Source organism: Vicugna pacos, chromosome 20 (genome assembly GCF_048564905.1).
Source record: "Vicugna pacos chromosome 20, VicPac4, whole genome shotgun sequence".
NCBI classification, from domain to species: Eukaryota; Metazoa; Chordata; class Mammalia; order Artiodactyla; family Camelidae; genus Vicugna; species Vicugna pacos.
In genome coordinates, this window is record NC_133006.1 from 26,050,407 (window position 1) to 26,066,821 (window position 16,415).

The following is a 16,415-nucleotide window of genomic DNA, read 5'->3' on the forward strand; positions in this document are numbered from 1 at the left end:
GACTGGTGAAGTAATGAGATTATATGTTGCACAATTTCTCTCCTAGCTACATAAATTTCTTTGCCTTTCATTCCATTTTATCAACTTTGTCCTTGCTATTCCCTGTGCCTGAAAATATCTATCCCAGATATTCACATGATTCGATCCTTTTATTCTTTCAGATCTTTTGTTCAAATGCCACCTTCTCAATGGGACCTTCAATAATAACACTATTTACCATTGTAAAAATCTCCCTCACCTCCCGTATCTCTTCCTTGCTTAATGTTTCTTTATGGCTTTTACACCATCTAGCTGTCTGAATATTTTAATTATGAGATAGAGAAGTGCAGCCCTGGACATCGAGTAGTTGACCTGGTATTTACTGCTAGTCTTGATGGTTTTTTTGTTGAGTATCAACGATTTCCCAGAACATCACTATCAGACAAGGCCTCTCTAGTAGGTTAAGACAGAAACAACTCCATTATCATGTCTAAGCATAAATAAAACATGGACATTGTCCAAGCCACAGGATACTAAATATTTCCTGCTCCCACTTAATATAAATGACTGTTGTTTCTGAACTAATTTCAGCTCAATGTTTGCTCTAGTCTATTCTCCCTTTAGATAATATTTATTACAATATCCAACTACCTTCTAACAGTATAAAAACCAGTGCAAAGCCATATGTCCTTAAATCCTCCCCTAAATCACTAATCAGCATTCAAATCACATAATCAGTTTTTTCTAACACTGTTTCTGAGACACTCCACCGCTCCCCTGGTGGTCATTCTCCCTTGCTGCAACAATGAATAAAACCAACACTTGTTGTCCCTGCCTGCACCCACTGCTACACTTCTGTATCTTCAGACCCAACTACAGAATCTGAGTATTCATTAAATAAGCATTGTTAAATAAATAAGTGAATAAACACATAAATAAATAAACAGAGTCAGTTTTATCCATAGGAAAGCAAAAGGTCACATTCTTGGGAAGGGAAGGTCAAGAAAGCAGCAAATATTGCCATACCCCTGGCTCCCCCAGAGAGGTTGGATCAGAATAGCTGGAACAAAATGAAGCTATTTTTATTCAGAATTGTTTGTGACCCTTTTTGGCAAGCTCTTATACAAGCAAATCCAGTTGGTGTATACTCTCTACACCTCCTCGTCTTCCTTACATTATGAAGCAAAACTGAGTTTAAGTTTAAACTCATTTTAACTGAGTGGGAGTTTAAAAATTAAGTCGACCGTACTGCAAATGGGACACACTCTCGATCCATCAGGATTATCCTGCCAGCCTCATTAGTATTTAGAGTTTATTGATCCATACTCAAGTAAACAGTGAATACTGTGTCACTAAATTTTTCTACGCCTTCTTTTTGATCAGTTCATGTCTCTTCCTTCTACCATGGGACCATAGCTCTCAGTATTTTCCACTTTAAAGACGTGAAAAAGCAAACTTTGATCTATCTAATAAATAACATCCTATTTGGAAGAAGTTTTTGTTTTACACCACTCATAGGTCACTTGGTTGACTGCATTTGTGACCTCTGATCCAATACCTCTGGTTTTCATACAAATTCCAGGAAGCTATGTTATAGATTTCTTTTGGGGGTGGGGGGCGGGGGTGTAATTAGGTTTGTTTATTATTTTAATGGAAGTATATGATTGCGAAATTCCCACACCATGGGGCCCGTCATGGGGCGTGAGGCTGGCGGGCCCCTGGGAAGCAGGGAGCGCGGCGCGGGAGGGCTCGGGGGAGGTTGATTGGGAGCATCTTCTCAATACCTCCAGCTCCTGGGCTCTGGGGCTGCCTTAACTTTGTGCCAGAGCGTCAGCCTCTAGCTTCCACCAAAAATTGTCTTTTCCCCTCTTAACGTTTTGCAATCCATTCATGGCTCGTGTTTTACTCTACGCGTTTGAGAAGTAAGACGGAACTCATTGGCTGTTAATTACAACAGCAAATTATACCCACTCTTAAGCCAGCGTGTCAGGATGGCCGAGTGGTCTAAGGCGCCAGACTCAAGTTTCTACTTCCCATACTCGGGGTTTCTGGTCTCCAGTAGGAGGCGTGGGTTCGAATCCCACTTCTGACATGGCGTTTTGTTCTTATCACGCTCAAATTCTGCAACTATTATGAATGACTCACAACCGCCTTCTTAGGCAGAGTTACCAAATCTTACCCTTTCCCCCCGTTTAGCACTCATATTTCATCCTTTCACCATTACTTCCACAACTGTTTTAGACCAGTGCGATTTAGATGTCTTTCCTCTCTTCACTCCCTGCCTTCCTGCCTTCCCTCTCTCCTTTCCTTTTCTTTCTTTCTGTCTTGTTTTCGATAAAAATTACATGTTTATGAATATCTACGTGGAATTACACCAGTATATCAGTGTTAATATGCAGCTCTTAAAATATATATGAGGTGATGGTTATAAATTTCTATTTTCATTATTTTAACTGTTCTGTGAGGATAAGTTTTGAGTATTCTTCCCCTCTTAACCTGCGTGTCTTTCCCTCTCCATTGCCCTCACCTCACCCTCTTTTCTTTTTTTTTTTTTTCTTTCACCTGCTAGCCTTCCTCTTTCTTACATACCTTTTCCCATCACTTCTCTCTGCTGGCCTAAGGTTATGGGCTGTGAAGTGAAGAGGTTGAACGCAATATATTCAATGGCATAAGGTAAGAGAGATATGAGAGACAGAAGGACTAGGACAACCAGAAGAGATTTTAAAATCAAATTGTTTTTATAGACAGAAGACCTGCACCACCCCCCCAAAAAAAAGAAAGAAAGAGAGACGGAAAGAAAGAAAGGGAAGGGAAGGGAAAGGAAGGGAAGAAGGAAGGAAGGAAGGAAGGAAGGAAGGAAGGAAGGAAGGAAGGAAGGAAGGAAGGAAGGAAAGAAGGAAGGAAGGAAGCTAGCAAAGACAAGAAGAAAAAGAAAAGGAAGTTTGCCCAGGTCCCATTGCCTCTAAGTGTAGCTCTACCTACCAGAGTTTATGTTACTTATTAAATATATGTTCTTTTTTTAATTTAATTTTCGTAATGAGTCTAGTAATTCATATGTTGGATCTCCTTTGCTTTTCTTTTTAAGTATCATTTTCTACCTACTTCTTTTTGAAAGTTTAGTTCTGTTTTTGTCATTCTCCTCTACTATCCTCTAGATTGTTCTGTTTTTCATATTGTCAATTCTCTTTTGTGTTTTGCTATATTTATTTTTTTGTGGCTCTTCACCCTACTCCATGCTGATCTAGGCTCTTGGAACTGGCCTGTGTGGGTGACTATTTGGTCTATGGATGATTGGTCAGAAAATAGAGCCTAAACTAACCACGTCATGGTTATTTCTGTGGACTTTTTCATTTTTGTCAGTGACAATTCACTATTCCAGATGAAGAACTGGGCAAAGACATTTTAAAACTTTTTTTTATTAAACCTTTTTTAGGCAAAGCCATTTCCCTCTGTTTTACTTCTTGTTCTCGTAGACTAACTTTTTCCTTTCTCCATCCTCCCAAAGAGGTTCCTTCCTTGCCTAGAAAAAGTGGTCACTAAAATTTATTCAGACATTTTTGGCACTGCTTGAGCAGGATGAGGAAAGGTTTTGAGTGGGATTCTGCAAATACACAGTACCAATGCCTGAAGTATGTGAAGGAAAAAGAAACCATTGCTCTCCAGTGATGCCATGTTGTGGTGAAATGAGGCCAAGATTCAAAAGCCCAGGGCAGCTGTGCCTTGTCCAAATTGAGGATATGCTGACTGAACTCCTACAGAAGCCATCATTTGTACCTTCTTGGTTTTTCTTTAAATTCTGCAGGGTTCCACTCTTCTCCAAGCAATTCCAAGCATTCTGCTCTTCTTCCAATTTTCTGCCATGGAAGCATAGACATTGTGTTGTCATCCTAGTACAGAAGCCGGACCATTACTTCCACAACTGTGTCCAATTACCTCACATTTTTCTTTCAGGAAAGAATCACTGGCCTTTTCTCCTATGAATCAGTTAGTTTTACTCATAATTTTGGTTTCCTAAGGAATGCAAGGTAGTGACATAAGGTACAGTTATGATCTGGTACCTTGGCATTATTAGAACCAATTCCCCCGAACTGAGCAAAAGCTCTGAGCAATTTTTTTCTTGTTGTGACAGACCACATTCCTTGTGAATGCCCTCTCTGTGGACCCCAGGGAATGTGCCCCACGCATATCCATTTTTACTTCTGCTTTATTACTGCATTCTCATTAGCATCAGTATAATGTGTCCATCGACTGACTCATTTTTGGTTGCTTAAAAGTTCTTATTCAGAAGTCCTGGACTCTAGTAACAGCTCTACTTACAATATGTAGCCACTCCAAGGACTGAGAATGGCACTCAACTTTAAAAATGACGAACCTAATTTTCTTCCCACACGATTTTAAGTATAATTTAAGCCCCAACAATTCCCCCTATCTGGCTTTCTGATTCTTTCTCTTCTCCTGCTATCATATATATACACACAAAAGATGGGTGTGGGTATATATATCCCTTATTTGGATACCAAATTACTGTAGATATATGTAGGAATGCTTATCAAGAAACTCCTCAAAGTTAAACACCAGAAAGTAGAAATTAAGACCAGTGAGAAATGTAAGGACACGGCGGAATCACAGACTGGAGGAAACGTCCAATTCATACAGAAACGGAGATACTATCGCTTAGTGACAAAAACCTCTGCGACTCTGGCGGGACTCGAACCCGCAACCTTTGAATGTCTTTCTACTGATGCTAGAAGTCCAATGCGCTATCCATTGCGCCACAGAGCCTGACGGTATGCGTTTTCTGGCTGGAACCTAGAGGCTGTTGATTATTTACGGAGCATCGTAATTCCACTGCCACCCTCTCTCTCCCTCGAAGGTTATAGCTTTTAAATGCGTCCAGGTAGCTTTGGAAATACCCCAGGTTTTCTAACTCGGGAAGTTTCTTTTGGTGACTCTTTGGTCTGAGATGCAAAAGACGCCCTTTTCTTTGCTGCCACTTTTCTGTGAGTTGGTATGGTTCAGCCGCACTGTCTCCTTTAGATTGTTGGTGAAGTGGACTGATGTGTTTGCGGACAGAAAGGGATGAATTATAGGTGAGGTCATTGAGTGTGTAACTCAAGTGCGGGAGAGTCCAAGGTTTGTTGACGCGGAACACACGAGCAATGTGATCTGAGAAACTGGAGGAGGGTTGTGGAGGGAAGAGAAGAAATCTCAGGCGATCCCTACCAAGTGACAACTTACTGCATTATGATAGAAACAAATAGGACCAGAGTAGAAGCGGGAATTGAGCACACTCTTCCTCGCGGAGATCAGAATTTCTGAGCCGTGGGCCTGAAGACCACTCAACAACCCTCACATACTAGTGAGGAATAAAGAGTTTAGGGAAGGAATTTCTCCCCACCTTCGACCTCCACCTAGCATCAGAAATGAAAGTAATTAATTCTGAAAAGTACAGGACAAAATATGATTTCTGAACCAGCTATCTGCAAAAATGCAAAGCAGAAAGGACAAGTGGGTGTTAGATCGGAGCCAAAGTTTGGAATCAAGTTTGTTTTTCCCAGCAGGCTTGGCACACACAGATTTTAGAGCCACCTCTCTTCATGGAGACATTATCAACAATCAGTGATTCATCGATCCTCTTCAATCCAAGCATGAGGAGCATATTGAGAGGCCGAAGCCACTAGTCACATGGATGCCATTTCTTCACCTTTATTCTCCAGTAGTATTCTCCTGATAGTAAATCCATGTACTAGCTCTCCTGAATATTAAAAATATCACTCTAAATTAACATCTCCAATGTTGAAAGTACCAAAAGCTCTAACTGGCTTATTCCTTAACAACTAGTCACCCAGGTGGGAACCTCTGCAAGGAAACTCCAAAGAATTTGAAGACTTTAAACCACTCTACCTGGCCCTTCCACAGTATTTTAACTCTTATGAAAGTGCACGATAGTCGCATGGGCTACGGTGAGATAGTGAGTGTGACAGATGTTTGGTGTAAAGAGTGTCTATAAACATTTGGTTTCGAAACAAAGAATTTCCTGGCTCGTCCAAGGCCTCTTACCCAAAGATTTAATTCATCTCTAGCAAATTGAGAACCAATCGAGAATGGTGAGATTTGAGCTTCCTTGACCACAGAGTTTATTCTTCAGCCTTTCATCTCTGAGGACGTGTGGATTCAGAGTAAAGCAGTAAAGGCAGCCCCGAGCTGAGCAGCACCTCCAGGCAGGCTCAGACTTGGCAATGCTAGTGGAAGCAGGACCCGTAATGAAGGGGACTCGAAAGAATTGGGGTCTGCCTTTGCTTTCACAGCTCACCAGTGACTCGTTTGATGACTTTAAACTGGGTTGGGCTTCCCGTGGCCCAAAGGACTATTTGAAATCTACCTTGAGGGGGATACCGACAGAGAGTCGGTTGGGAGCTGAGCAGTTCCCTTCCGAACTGAGAAGACGTCTCCAGGGACAGTCTCCAACCCACTCAGAAGTTCACTTCTCTGCTCCTTAGTGAAGAACGTGGGAACTTCCAAAGAGGTCTCTCTCTGGTTGAGGGAAGCCCGCAGCCACAGAAGCAGAAGAAAAGGCAAAATCCTAGACAGCAAATGTTCCAAAGAGCTGGACTTAGCTACGCTCTGTCCTGACAAGCTCAAAAGATAGTTCATGTAAATCTAGCTATACAAAATTTCGCTGTATTATAAATACGGTTGATTCTGGGTTTAGAGATTATATGGTTCTTGAGAGGAGAATGTTGAGCCAACTTCCTTTTAATGGGTGTGGTAAGGTCAGTGAATTGAGACTCCCAATCCCCATTCTGGGACTTGTTGCTAGGATACAAACAAGTAAATCTCGGCAAAATTTCAGATTACAAGGGAAAATTTTTCTCAAGCCCATATCCCCCAAACTCTCATTTGTAGTTAAATTTTACCAGCTTCTCTTTTCCTCTGGAGTAGCAGGAACAGTATTCCCTTCTTTATAGTTTCACAAGATGTTATTTATTCCTGATACCATAGCACTTAACAAATGCAGCCATTTCAGCTCATTTTAAGCTTGATAACACTTGAGTCAGTAATTCATTTTGTAAAACATTGTTCTAGGGAATTAACATTAACTAAAGAAAAACATTTGTGCACAAAAACAGTTATGGTATTTTTTAAAAATTGATAATGATAGCACAGATGAAATTACAAAGATGTCCAACAAGGAGGAATATTTAATTAATTCTTATTTCATCTGACTGGTGGAACATTACAAAACCACTAAAATGATATTTGGGGAGCTCCTAAGAATGCTAATGATATAATACTCAATTAAATTAGTAAAATACAAAATAGAGATAAAAGCAGCCCCTGACATTTGGGAGCTGACTTGGTATTATCAGCTAGAGTTTGAAGCTCTTTTGAACATAAACAGTTTCACAGAACACCAATGTCAGTCAAGGCTATTCTGTGACAATGGTAGATCAAGAAAAATTAAGATCACTTTGTAAACTTGTTTGAACACAGACACAAACATGAAACGCACGCCCATCCATGCCCAAAAGCTTCATTAAAACCACGAACATGACCCTAACTCCACTTATCTTGATAAATATACATGCCAAAAAATGACTACAGCTTCTTTAACTATTATAGCATTGCTCTATTCTTTCTTCCTCTAAGATAGGATTTTAAATCCTAACCCTAAATTTAAACTGTCCAATCACAGAATCACCGCCCCACCGCACCCCACCCCCACCCCTACAGACAGCACTCAATCCAAAACAAAGTCCATGAGATGAATATTTTGGGTATAAATTTAGGAGCCTAGGGACACAGAGTGAGGGGATCCACAGGAGGATTTCATTTTCATTTTCCTCTCCCTCCACCTTAGATACAAATCAGTGGGAGCATTTCCCTCCCTGAAACCTATTAAGCACAGTGTCATTCAACGGGGAGGCTGAAAGTTCTAGCAGAAGTGTTGGCGCTACTACCCCTAAAACGGATTATGCTCATTCCACCTCGGTGCTGAGTAAATTTGGGTTCCGGCTTTGGAGACCCCCCAACAACCAGCACGAACCCAACTCATCCGCCAGGGAGGTAGGCGCTCGTAGGTGAACTGACCTGAAGATTGTTAGAAACGAAGATACAGGTATTGTGAGTACTCTCATTCTAGTGCTCCTAAATGTCGGGGGCTGCCGGAGAGAGTTTGGCCTCCCTCCCCAAACTTTCATTCACCTGAGGGTTTTTGCCCAACTCTTTATTTACAAACACTTCTATCTAAACAAGTCTTATCTTTAGATGTACCACATTTCCTTTCATAATCTGAGAAGATGTTTTTCATATCTGTAGTTGTGGCCGAGAGGTTAAGGCGATGGACTAGAAATCCATTGGGGTCTCCCCGCGCAGGTTCGAATCCTGCCGACTACGGACGAAATTTTAAACAGATTCTAGACACAGATCTCCCTCCGAGAAACAACATCTTCACCGTACCTTGCCGTGCAGAAGAGCACGTTTCGTTCTGTTCAAAGCTCGGCAAAATCCCGCTTCCATGTGCCTCTTGGAAAGAAAGCACCATCTTTAAAAAATTAGCCCTAATGATAAGTAAGCCTCCGAGTGTCTGAGCGTTCTCTCCCCAAGACCCTGCTAGAAGTTAACTACTTCAGAGACACGTTGGTGAAAGTTTTATTTTATTTACAAATTTTGTCCTACAGTAAATTTGGCTGTCTGAAATTATATGCATATATTCGTGTAACCACTACCATCATCAGGATTCAGAACAGTTCCATCAATCCATAAACCTCCCTTGCGTTATCCCTTAATATTTAGTCACCTGACTCCATACAGTTGACAGGTATGTTTTATGTTCCTATAGTTTGATCTTTTTGAGAATGGTATGGAAATTGAATCATATAGAATGTAACCTTTTAAGATTAGCTTTTTTTCGCTTGAATTAGAACACGCCTTGAGATTTATGCAACTTGTTGCATCAAAATATCTTACATTTCTTCAGCTGAATAGAATTCCTTTGTATAAATGTACCAGTTTATTTCTTCAACCATCCGTTGTAGGACACGAGTGTTGTTTACAGTTTTTGGCAACTGCTGGGGGTGGGGGAAGCTATTAACTTTAAAGTACATAAATTTTCATTTTTCTTGGGCAGATTTCTAGAAGTGTGATTGCTGGGTCACATGGCAAGTGCATAACTTTATAAGAAATTGTCAAACTCTTAACCAGAGTGGCTGTACTATTTTTTATTCTCACCAATGGTTGAGATTTCTAGTTCCTCCTCATCCTTATTGGCCACTGACATTGTCTGTATCTTTAATTTTAACCAATTTAATAGATGTGTAATGCTACCTCATTGTTATTTTAATTTGCATTTCCTAATGGTTAGTGATGTTGAACATCCTTCTGTGTGCTGTTTGCCACCTTCATACTCCTTTTGGTGAAGTGTTAATAACTTTATTGTAGTAATCATTTTGCAATATATACATATATCAAATCATTACATTGTATATCTAAAACTTACATAATGTTATATGTCAATTACATCTCAATAAAATTGGGGAAAAATTAAAAATAAAATTACCATATGTTCCAACAATTTCACTTCTGGGTGGCTATCAAAAATATTTGAAAGCAGTGACTCAAACAGATATTTGTACACCCATGTTCATAGCAGCATTATTCACAATAGCTGAAAGGTAGAAGCAACCCAAGAGGATGAATGGATAAACAAAATGTATATACATAAAATATAAATATGCATATGATAAAAAATGGTACATATCAAGGAATGTACTGCATGGCTAGAAGTATACTTAGAGGATCCTTTTATTATTTTAAAATAATTTCTAATTTCTTTCTTTTTTTCAACATTTGTATTGAAGTATAGTTGATTTGCAATGTTGTGTAAAATAGTTCCTAATTTTGATTGTGATTTGTTCTTCAAATCATAAACTATTTAGAAACACATTTGTTATTTTGTAAACACACTCAAATTTTAATGACTATGTTTTGATTTCTGGCATAATTTTATTGCTGTGAAATAATAGCATGTATCTAATCCTGTCATGTTTTTGGAGACTTGCTTTGTGGCCAGGTAAAGTGTCAAGTTTGAGACAATTTCATGTGTGTTTGGGAAAAGTTTGAATCCTGACATTGATATGTGCACTGTCCTCTCTATATGTAAATTACATGAATTGCATTCCTTTGTTTTATGTTTTTTTATGTACTTTTTATTAGTTTTCAGAGAGGTATACTGTGTAAAAATATCCCACTACAATTGTGGTTTTTATCTTTCTGTTTGTACTTGAATCAATTCCTGGAATTTTCTCTCCATTTCTTTAACTTCTAGAAGCAAGAAATTCTGCATAGAGCATTACTTCTGTAACTGCTATGACTTGGAGATACCAGGTGCTACCTCCAATTGAACAACTGTGACAAAAAAAAAAAACAAACTTGGAGGGGAGGAAATCTGTTTAATTTATACAAGCTTTAGAACATCCTCATTTAAGGGGGGCAGATCTCCTTCCACTGCTTTAGAAGTCATTGTGCAGTCGTAGGACAAATCCTGTATACATCCACTGGGACGAGTGCTGGGAAGGCAACCAGCATCCCTGGAATTCAACCAACACAAATTTCAAAGTGCAACTCGGCTAAAGCTCTGTGGAAAAGTTGACAGAAACTTGCTGCTGAGAGACCTCAGCGAGTGCAGCCGCATGGAGGTGAGCTGAAGGAGAGAGAAGGGCTCTACTGCAGCTGTTTGGAAGCGGAGGAATAGACCTACGTCTTCTAGAAACCTAGTCTTTGAGGAAGCGCGCTGGGTCTAAGAAAAAGGTGTCTGCGAAATAGCTGTAAAAAACAAAACAAAACAAACAAACAAAAAAAAGTTTTTATTACAAATTGGCAGACTTCACTGGACACCTTCCTCTTTATGAAGACGAGTATGAGTCTTTGATCCTGAAATGCCGTATCTCTGATTTGCTCCTTGCCCGAGCACTATCACCACACTTGACAAAACTCAGACTTTTTCTTCAAGCATACCTTTTCCATTTTCTTAGAAACATAGTTTCTCTTGCAAATTTCCTTCCATGAATGTGCCAGAAATCGACACATTAAAACTTGCGTTTCTAGAAGCAGTGGACCTGGTAACTGAATAATCTATGTGGAGAAAAATATCACCTAGCTGAAATTGAGCAGAAGTGCAGATAAAAGATATGAAATCTCTAAGCCTCAGTTTTCTAGTCTACATAAAGACTAAAAATAATTTATTCAGAAATAAATTTTAAATCATACAATAAATATAAGACTTTTAATTCAGTGCTGGTGTGTATAAGAAGTGCTCACTGTTTTTCTTAATGAAGCAAGCAAGTACTAGGCTCACAAGTAGGGAGGTGGGGCGGGTGGAGGGTGGACACTCTATGGATTCCTATACTTGGCAAAAAAAATAAGATAAAAAATAAAAATAAATAAAATAATCCACTGTCTCAGGATTTTCTTTGGATGAGTGTTGTGAATAGACGTAGATTAAAATTTCTGACTGTTAAAGTGCTTTCAGTAGAGTTACTATAACACACCATGGATAATTATGGAGAAATGCTGCTCATGTGTGGTTCCATGGTGTAATGGTTAGCACTCTGGACTCTGAATCCAGCGATCCGAGTTCAAGTCTCGGTGGAACCTACCTGGTCTTTTCATCTTTGATTTCCCCGAAAAATACTGTCCACCTAAATGAACAAAATCAGTTCTCCCCTGATATCTCCTGTGAGTTCCTGCGAGTAGCGACACATCTATCTGCATCTGGATGAGGTGGTGGAAATGAAATTCCATCCTGCTTCAATGGAGTTTATTTTATAAGGAAGAGAAGAAGTATCAGAGGTAAGTACAGGTGGAAGACCCAAAAACCCTACACTCTGCTGACACTAGAAAACCAACTTTTATAAAAAGCAATAATGATTTTTTAATAAAGTTTATTTTCTGTGCACATTATAAAGAATATTTGAAATTGTTTAGTATTTCAAACTTAGGAAATAAATACAACTAATAGTATTGGATAATGATAATGTATGGTTAATAGCAAATTTCTTTTCTACCCATGACCTCTACTTGCACGATTTCTGACCCTCCTCCACATGGCCATCGAACCCAGTTATATTTGTAAAATACAGGTAGACACCACACACACCACACCACACACACACACACACACACACACACACACAGAGTGAGAAACAAAATGTGGAAAATCCAAAGTAGGTGACTCTAAGTACAAGGATATGTAAGACTCATTATTAGTTTTTAAAATATGTATGGATTTAACATATTTCAAATTAAAATGATATTTTCATTGTACTTTTCATCTGGTCGTTGTGTCACCCACAAAATACCAAATATCCATTTTTCTCATAAAATGAGTGACTATGGCTATTTCTTTACTCATTATATTCTTTGTATACGTTTTCCTTTTTTTCATTTGTTTTTGTACTATTTTGCACAGGTCTTAGGAAATTTTCTTTTTAGTATAGTATTTTTCTCAGACGAAGTGAGACATATTTTGTTTTCCTGGATTAGAAATTTGCAGGCATTTCACATGGACTAGGTTCTCAGAAGATTCCACCTACCCCGCCTGCAAAAAATCTCTTTACGATACTAGGTTGTGTGAGGGGTTTTTTTGGGGGGGGGGCCTAGGTGCAGGGTTAGTGCTAGGTTCAGGATTAGGGCTAGGTTAGGGGTTAAGGCTAGGTACAGGGTTAGGTGTAGGTGTAGGGTTAGGGCTAGATTCAGGTTTTGGGCTAGTTTCATGGTTAGGGCTAGGTGCAGGAATAGGGCTAGTTTCAGTATTAGGGCTAGGTGCAAGTTTAGGGTTAGGTTCAGGTTTAGGTCTAGTTTCAGGTTTAGGGCTAGTTTCAGGGTTAGGGCTAATTTCAGGGTTAGGGCTTGGTTCAGGGTTAGGGCTATGTGCAGCATTGGTGCTAGGTTCAAGGTTAGGTCTAGGTTCAGGGTTAGGGCAAGTTTCAGGGTTAAGGCTAGGTGGAGGATTAGGGCTAGGTTTAGGGCTAGGGCTAGGTTTGGGTAAGGGCTAGTTCCAGGGTTGGATTTTTAAACAACTTTTTAAAATCACAATCAACACATATCACTAACTCCAAATGTAGTTACAGTGAAGATTCTTTCCTTATACACTAGTCTTATTCATTATCTGCTTCTTCTCAGCATTGCCCCTTTTTGTAAATTGCTTATCCAAACATTCATATTCAGGTTCTTTTCCATCACTAATCAGTTCTGTGAAGTTCCTACTACTACATGTAAACACATTCCATCTTTCAAAACCGGAGAGTGCTGGTTTTCTCTCTCATAGTGTGTCACTAACTATAAAACGCAATGCATTCGCCCCCACACCAAACACTGTACTGGGAAAACACTATTTATGATCTTGTTACACCCCTTCGATCTTCACAGTATGTAGAATCTACTCTTCATACTCCATCATTAATATATACAGATCACATTTAGTTTGGTCAAGATTGAAGTTTAATTTATTTTTTCTTATATTCCTAGATACATAAAGTTTCTTTCCCAGGTGAAAATGCAGAAAATGCTTCTATTCTACAACTGTAAAACTCTGTCTTTACTGCACACCTTATTGCTATCAGAAAACTGCACGAGTGAGTTGAAATCAGAAAATTTAAAGAAGATACGGTCAACAGATACTTTCTCTGTACTCAAAAACTGGCAGCCATTGTTGATTAAAACCTATAGCCATATAGATTAGCCTGATTGTCATAGAAAAGGGGAGGAAAGACTAGAAATTCTTTCCCTTTCTTGTTTTCCTTATTAAGCCTGAGAAGACCCAGCCTAATTTAAGAAAGAGGAAGCCATTAGTGTAGTAGGTGAATATATATCCACAGAAATTAGCAAGAGGGGGTGCAGTATGCCACAAAGTTACCCCCTGGTAAAACCGTAGTCGACAGGATTCGAACCTGCGCGGGGAACCCCCAATGGATTTCAAGTCCATCGCCTTGACCACTCGGCCACGACTACCAACTTGACGTTGTATTAGAGGGCTAAAGTGAACTAGTGGTGGATGTGTGGCCCATTCACCAACAGTAGGTCTGGCAACAAAAAGTTTCCAGAATGAAAAAGCTCATCTAGAACCAGCTCAATAGACAAGCGACTCGACCTTCGTGGGCGCTGGAGCTTGTCCACTAGCCGCTGACACTCGCGGACATGAACGATCACACCTAATTCTAGGGATCCGGCAAAGGGGAGTTAGGAGTTTAGAGTAGCTCTAAACAGCCTCAAGTCGCAAATACCAATGGGAGAAGGAGCTGGAATGAAAGGAACATGAGACGATGGGGCGTCATCTGTGTTTACTTCCAGGGTTAAACTCTAATTCAGGAATCCCTTCCATGGCGTGAAAACTGGCATATCCTTCCAAAAGAACTATCTAAATTGGACTGGGACGACAATATGGAGTGAGAAGCAAGGAGAGAGCAGGACAGTTTTTGTATTAACTGGAAAAGACGAGGCAGGAGAGGTCTCCCACCCCTTCCTTTGGAGGTCACTCTTGTGTCCTAGTGAAGGATGCGAGACAATTCCCAAGTGACTGAAACCTTTAACACAATAAATTTATTTTGAAGTTTATTATCCTTGAGCAATCTTATTAAAGTATTGTCCCTGACCAGCAGTGTGTGCACCATCTGGGAACTTATGAGAGATGCAAATTCTCTGGCTTGAGTTCAGATCTACAGAATTAAAAACTTGATAGAAGGTGGGGTGGGGTGTGTTGGGGAGATCCAGCAATTTGTTTCAAAAAGAAGTCCTTCGGGTGGTTCTGATGCCGACTGAAATTTGAGAAGCACTCTCTTGAGAATAATATTAACAAAGAAAAACATGTACTGCACAAAAATCTTCATCTCTCATTGTGATAGCAATATATATATATATAAAATGGGTAAATGATTAAATGTTTTTGCCTCATCTACCTAATAGATCATTACACAGCCATTAAAGCAAAAATTGGGGAGACTTTGTAATTGCTTTGGGGAAATGTTTATGATATAATGTTCACTGACAAGAGCAGGATGCCATAAACATGACTCAACTATGCAAAATTTTTATATGTGAAATACTAGGGGGAGAGGAGGAATACTTTAAAATGTTGCTAGTGCTGGTTTCTGGATTGTGGGATTATGTGTTAATTTTTGTTTATTTGTTTTCTACTGTGTAAAATAAGCATCAAGTTTTATAAGCGAATAGCAGAACAATGTATTTTATTGCTTTATTGGTTATTTATGGATATGGCTCAAAAGCTGACGTTTGCCTCAAGTGGTCCTTGGATTAATCATCTGTCTTGTTCAGTGCACTCCATGGTGAAAACGTTCACCTTTAACTTGTTTCTCAAATAATAAATGACAGTTACAGATTGGTAGAATTAATGAAGACTCCTCCACCCCCCTTGCTTGTTGGCATTTAACTGGGCTTCCCCCCCCCCCACCTTGTCAGTTTGAAAGAATACTGCCATAGAGCACAGTTTCACATTTTTAAGGTTTGAAGAGCTGCTTTATTTGAAGTCTGCACTATATTTATCCATATGCAGGGTATGCAGGGGGGAAAAGTGTTGAAGTAGGTGGGACAATCTTTTAAATCAAGTAATTGTGAATTTTCTAAAACTGCTGCAGAATCTTCCACCATGTGTGTGTTCTAAAATTCATTTTATAAATTGATGGCCATTTCAAGGTTTTCAAACCGTTGCTATGCTCATAATTCTGCAGCAAATGTTAGAGTATGTCCTAGTTGTTGGTATATGTATTTCATGAGTCCACATCAGAAACTGACAGAGCAGGAATGTGGTCTCTTAGGACGTCTCCTGCTTCGTCTGCTTCTATCTGACCATCAGAATAAAGGGACCTTCCAATCTGAGGAGGAAGTGTTACTTGTCAATTTGCCACAACAGCATATTTGTCTAAATGATGCCAAGGAATAAGAAGTTTTGCTTAATACAAATATACTCTCTGATAGAAAAAGTGACCTTTTGAAGAGAGCTGAAGTTCCCTACGGCTACTTATACTAATGACCTCTTCAGCTTCCATGTAGTCGTGGCCGAGTGGTTAAGGCGATGGACTAGAAATCCATTGGGGTTTCCCCGCGCAGGTTCGAATCCTGCCGACTACGTCATCTGGAAAATTCTTTGGAGAGAGTCTGCTCTTACCTTTCTAAAGAAAGAAACTTGGCTCTGGTTGTCTTTAAAGTCCCCAGCTCCACACAGTTCTAATGGAGTTTTCTTTTCCAGGAAACAGGAAGGCTGTTCATAACAGGAAGGAAGGCTGTTTCCTGCAATCTAAATTCTGCTTAGAATGTAGCTTTTCCTACAGAAAAAACTTGGCATGACCCTTTCTGTCTCCAAAGAATTTTACCCTTTTCAGGGCTCTTCTCCTATCATGTACATCCTTCTTCACATAGAAAAG

General features: G+C 39.6%; 6 non-coding genes across 6 annotated transcripts; 4 read left to right on the forward strand and 2 right to left on the reverse strand.

Moving 5' to 3' along the window:
* The first annotated feature begins 1,964 nt into the window (after positions 1-1,964).
* TRNAL-CAA (transfer RNA leucine (anticodon CAA)) lies at positions 1,965-2,071 on the forward strand. The gene is made up of 2 exons: positions 1,965-2,002; positions 2,026-2,071. It is a non-coding gene; the product is annotated as a tRNA-Leu (tRNA).
* Positions 2,072-4,672: 2,601 nt separating this feature from the next.
* TRNAR-UCU (transfer RNA arginine (anticodon UCU)) lies at positions 4,673-4,761 on the reverse strand. The gene is given in 2 exon segments: positions 4,673-4,708; positions 4,725-4,761. It is a non-coding gene; the product is annotated as a tRNA-Arg (tRNA).
* A 3,533-nt stretch (positions 4,762-8,294) lies between these two features.
* Positions 8,295-8,376, forward strand: TRNAS-AGA (transfer RNA serine (anticodon AGA)). The gene has a single exon. It is a non-coding gene; the product is annotated as a tRNA-Ser (tRNA).
* A 3,186-nt stretch (positions 8,377-11,562) lies between these two features.
* Positions 11,563-11,634, forward strand: TRNAQ-CUG (transfer RNA glutamine (anticodon CUG)). The gene has a single exon. It is a non-coding gene; the product is annotated as a tRNA-Gln (tRNA).
* A 2,273-nt stretch (positions 11,635-13,907) lies between these two features.
* TRNAS-UGA (transfer RNA serine (anticodon UGA)) lies at positions 13,908-13,989 on the reverse strand. The gene has a single exon. It is a non-coding gene; the product is annotated as a tRNA-Ser (tRNA).
* A 2,051-nt stretch (positions 13,990-16,040) lies between these two features.
* On the forward strand, positions 16,041-16,122 carry TRNAS-AGA (transfer RNA serine (anticodon AGA)). The gene has a single exon. It is a non-coding gene; the product is annotated as a tRNA-Ser (tRNA).
* The last annotated feature ends 293 nt before the right edge of the window (positions 16,123-16,415 follow it).